We start from the raw sequence: 5,355 nt of genomic DNA, 5'->3' as shown, positions 1-5,355 counted from the left end.
TATAGCGTAGTAGCTGCATCTACAAGATGACATAGAGATTTGCGAAGTACATACGGATCTGAAAGATTCAGACCCGTTGACTATAACATCTCTCACAAGCATAACATGATCAAACCCAGAACTCATCGAGTGTTAATCACATGGTGATGTGAACTAGATTATTGACTCTAGTAAACTCTTTGGGTGTTAGTCACATGGGTATGTGACCTTGAGTGTTAATCACATATCGATGTGAACTGGATTATTGAGTCTAGTGCAAGTGGGAGACTGTTGGAAATATGCCCTAGAGGCAATAATAAATTAGTTATTATTATATTTCCTTGTTCATGATAATCGTTTATTATCCATGCTAGAATTGTATTGATAGGAAACTCAGATACATGTGTGGATACATAGACAACACCATGTCCCTAGTAAGCCTCTAGTTGACTAGCTCGTTGATCAATAGATGGTTACGGTTTCCTGACCATGGACATTGGATGTCATTCATAACGGGATCACATCATTAGGAGAATGATGTGATGGACAAGACCCAATCCTAAGCCTAGCACAAAGATCGTGTAGTTCGTTCGCTAAAGCTTTTCTAATGTCAAGTATCATTTCCTTAGACCATGAGATTGTGCAACTCCCGGATACCGTAGGAATACTTTGGGTGTGCCAAACGTCACAACGTAACTGGGTGACTATAAAGGTGCACTACGGGTATCTCCGAAAGTGTCTGTTGGGTTGGCACGAATCGAGACTGGGATTTGTCACTCCGTGTGACGGAGAGGTATCTCTGGGCCCACTCGGTAGGACATCATCATAATGTGCACAATGTGATCAAGGAGTTGATCACGGGATGATGTGTTACAGAACGAGTAAAGAGACTTGCCGGTAACGAGATTGAACAAGGTATCGGGATACCGACGATCGAATCTCGGGCAAGTAACATACCGATAGACAAAGGGAATTGTATGCGGGATTGATTGAATCCTCGACATCGTGGTTCATCAGATGAGATCATCGAGGAGCATGTGGGAGCCAACATGGGTATCCAGATCCCGCTGTTGGTTATTGGCTGGAGAGTCCTCTCGGTCATGTCTACGTGTCTCCCGAACCCGTAGGGTCTACACACTTAAGGTTCAGTGACGCTAGGGTTATAGAGATATAAGTATGCGGTAACCCGAAAGTTGTTCGGAGTCCCGGATGAGATCCCGGACGTCACGAGGAGTTCCGGAGGTAAAGATTTATATATGGGAAGTCTTGTTTTGGTCGCCGGAAAAGTTTCGCGCATTATCAGTATTGTACCGGGAGTGCCGAAAGGGGTCCGGGGGTCCACCAAGGGGGTCCACCTGCCCCGGGGGGGCACATGGGCTGTAGGGGTGTGCGCCTTGGCCTATATGGGCCAAGGGCACCAGCCCCAAGAGGCCCATGCGCCAAGAGATAAGGGAAAGGAAGAGTCCTAAAGGGGGAAGGCACCTCCTAGGTGCCTTGGGGAGGATGGACTCCTCCCTGGCCGCACCCTTCCTTGGAGGAAGGGCCAAGGCTGCGCCCCCCCTCTCCCTTGGCCCTATATATAGTGAGGGGAAGGGAGGGCAGCCTCATCTAAGCCCTGGCGCCTCCCTCTCCCTCCCATGACACATCTCCCTCCTCCCGCAGCGCTTGGCGAAGCCCTGTTGGAATCCCGCTACTTCCACCACGCCGTCGTGCTGCTGGATCTCCATCAACCTCTCCTCCCCCCTTGCTGGATCAAGAAGGAGGAGACATCGCTGCTCCGTACGTGTGTTGAACGCGGAGGTGCCGTCCATTCGGCGCTAGGATCATCGGTGATTTGGATCACGACGAGTACGACTCCATCAACCCCGTTCTCTTGAACGCTTCCGCGCGCGATCTACAAGGGTATGTAGATCCACTCTTCCCTCATTGCTAGATGACTCCATAGATTGATCTTGGTGATAGGTAGAAAATTTTGAATTATTGCTACGTTCCCCAACATATATATCAAAAAAAAGAGATTACCTGCTATCGATCTACCCTTATCCTCCCGATAATTTCGTTCGTGCGATCAAGTCTTCTGGTTCTGTACCTTCCTACGCCGTCGCCCGCCCGCCGCCGCCCATCGCTGGTTCACCGTCGGCTCTTGCAGTCTTACTGCTTTTGCCGCCGTCGCCTAGGGCAGTGGTCCAACACTTCAGTGCATGCGATTCAATCATAAGACATAAACTACTTGTGTACTTCATTGGCATCATACATACATCAACAGATCAACTTCAACTCGGAATCAAGGTACGACACTGAATCACTGTTAATCTTGGTGAATTAGCGCAATTTCTACAGAGATAATAGTTTAATTTACTGCTTTGATAAGGTAGCATAATAGTTTTCTAATGCCACTCCTTGTTTAATGTTCCAATGACTGAAGGATGAAGAGGAAGAGTACAGCAACAATAGATTTGTTTTTCAAGCCTATTGCTTCTAGCTCTAATGCAACTGAAAATGCAAATCCACCGGAGGAGCAACCTGTTGTAGATGATACTTCCAGCCCTAATCTAGTTGATATGCAAACTGATGATCACAATATTGTGGCACCACTAGAAACTTTAGAAGAAGGTAGGACTAGAAGCACAAAATATGTGAGGGATCCTGGTACACGCCAACAGATTTGGGAACTCCATCCCGATAAGTAGGATGAAGCACGTCGATTCTATGTTTCTAAGGGCGCTTTTCATCCATACATGAAAGAGTATCCATATAATGGAACAACAAAAAACCGCCGCTGATTCCAGTATAGTTATTTCACTGATTGGCCTTGGCTAGAGTATTCACTTGTCACACATCGTGCATACTGCCTCTATTGTTTCCTCTTTACGAAAAAGCCAACTGGAAAGTGTGGTTCAAGTGCATTCATAGTGGATGGATTTATAAACTGGAGAAAGGTGAATGATGGCAAAGATTGTGCTTTTATAACCCACATGGGCAAAGATTCCAACTCAGCTCATAGCTATTCAACCCGTTGTTATGAAAATCTGAAAAATAGATTGAACCACATTGACAAGGCGATGGTACAAGTATGTACAAAAAAGGTTGCAGCTGCAAGGTTAAGACTTAAAGTCACAATTGATTCCATTAGGTAAGGCTAAGTTTATTTGTTTCAACAATTAACCTAGTATATTTTGTATTTATGTAAGACTAACATGTCCCTTGTCTGTTATTTCATTAGGTGGTTAACATTCCAAGCTTGTCCATTTAGAGGCCATGATGAATCTCCAGGATCCCTAAACCAGGGTAATTTTCTTGAGTTGGTAAAGCTTTTGGCTGCTTATAACAAGGATGTCAGAGATGTTGTCTTGGAAAATGCTCCACAAAATGCCAAGTACACCTCACACCCCATTCAGCAAGAAATCCTTGGTTTACTTTCCAGGAAAGTGCATAAAAGTATTAGAGAAGAAATTGGCAATAGCAAATTTTGTATAATGGTGGACAAGTCTAGAGATGAATCTAAAAAGGAGCAGATGGCACTGGTCATTCGGTTTGCTAATAAAGAAGGGTACATAGATGAGCGCTTCCTTGCATCATACATGTTAGTGACACTGCTGCATTGACTCTCAAGGAGGCAATTTGTACTGTCTTAGAAGATAATAACCTGAATGTACAAGATATTAGAGGTCAAGGATACGACGGCGCAAGTAACATGCGAGGGGAATGGAATGGATTGAAAGCTCTAATATTAAATGAGTGCCCATATGCTTATTATGTGCACTGCATGGCTCATCAGCTCCAATTGGCTCTTGTTGCAGCATCACGAGAGGTACACGAGGTGCATAATTTTTTTTAGCATGCAAATTTTGTGATAAATGTTGTTAGTGCGTCATCTAAACGGAATGATGAGTTATTAGCTAATCAAGTTGCTGAAATTGCACGTGGCGTTGAATTGGGTGAGCTTGATACGGGAAAAGGGGCAAATCAAATAGGCTCTTTACAGAGGCCGGGAGACACGAGGTGGAGTTCTCACTTCAAGTCAATTAATAGCTTGAGGAAGATGTTTGCTGCTACGATTGCAGTTCTACGAAGTGTAGCAAACGATCGTTCAGTCACAAGATATTCTCGTGGAGATGCAGTGGGCGCCCTAAAGATGATTATCTCTTTTGATTTTGTATTCATTATGCACCTCATGGAAAAAATTATGAAGATCACAGATGTTTTATGTCAAATGCTCCAAAGGAAGTCTCTGGATATTTTAAACGCATTAGATTGTGTTGCAAACACAAAGTTTCTACTTGCTGAACTAAGAGAAGATGGCTGGGAACCACTTCTAAAAGAGGTTAAATCTTTTTGTCTGAAGCATGATATTGACACCCCCGATTTTAGTTCCAAGTATGTCTCTTTTCCTATATCTAGATTGGAATATTAATCATCACAAGTATTTTAATCTAATATATGTTGCCATTTGTAGGTACGTTGATATGACTAAATCTCGAAACAAGCATGACAACACCACAACACTTCACCACTATAAAGCAGATGTATTCAATGTTGCCATAGATCAACAGTTGGTCGAGCTAAATGACCGGTTCAGCATTCAAAGCACTGAGCTATTGAGGCTTTGTGTATCCTTGAATCCACTACATGACACATTTGATGTGACAAAGATATGCACTCTAGCAGAAAAGTTTTATCCTGCTGATTTTTCTAACCAAGACTTGGCTCGGTTAGAGTCTCAACTTATCCATTTCAGAATGGATGTTTGCTCACATCCAGACCTAAAATGCTTGCATTCACTTGCTGATTTGACTGTTGGTTTGTTCAAAACTGGTAAAGTCCAGGACTATTCATGGTTGATAGACTATTGCGGTTGGTTATTACTCTTCCAGTTTCAACGACAACCACCGAGCGAGCCTTTTCTGCTATGAAACTAGTGAAGACGCGTCTTCGAGGCAAAATGGGTGATGACTTTCTTCAACATTACATGATTGTCTACATTGGAAAGGATATAGCTGCAAAAGTCACATCTGATGAGATTATCCACATTTTCGACGATGGTACTCGTAGAGCTGAATTTCAGTTGATAGATATGTAACTTTTTTTTTGCTAAACATACGTTGTCATGCACTCATATCAATTCTACTATTGAGACTATATTCTTGTGTGGTGTATAATTTGAAATGATTATTATCTGTCTCGCCCCCTTCATGTTCAAATTCTGGCTCCGCCCCTGTCCTCCTGTTCAGAAACGAACTATAGACTTGGCAATAGTTTCTAGATCAAACCATTGTAGCATAAGCTCATCATCAGAGCCTGCCTTTCGCCGTTCAAAAAAGAGAGCAAGAAAAAACCTTCACAACGGCAGGCGGGGAGGCTCGCTCGTTCGTCGCG

The 5,355-nt window shown here is 43.5% G+C and overlaps 1 pseudogene; it reads left to right on the top strand.

The window, feature by feature from the left end:
• The first annotated feature begins 2,377 nt into the window (after positions 1-2,377).
• LOC147980583 (uncharacterized) lies at positions 2,378-5,059 on the top strand (annotated as a pseudogene).
• Positions 5,060-5,355: the final 296 nt, after the last annotated feature.

This window comes from Triticum urartu, chromosome 3A, assembly GCF_056163025.1.
Source record: "Triticum urartu cultivar PI428250 chromosome 3A, HENAU_Tu73, whole genome shotgun sequence".
NCBI classification, from domain to species: domain Eukaryota; kingdom Viridiplantae; phylum Streptophyta; class Magnoliopsida; order Poales; family Poaceae; genus Triticum; species Triticum urartu.
Note: the sequence above shows the minus strand (reverse complement) of the source record. Positions and strands in the feature narration are given on the sequence as shown.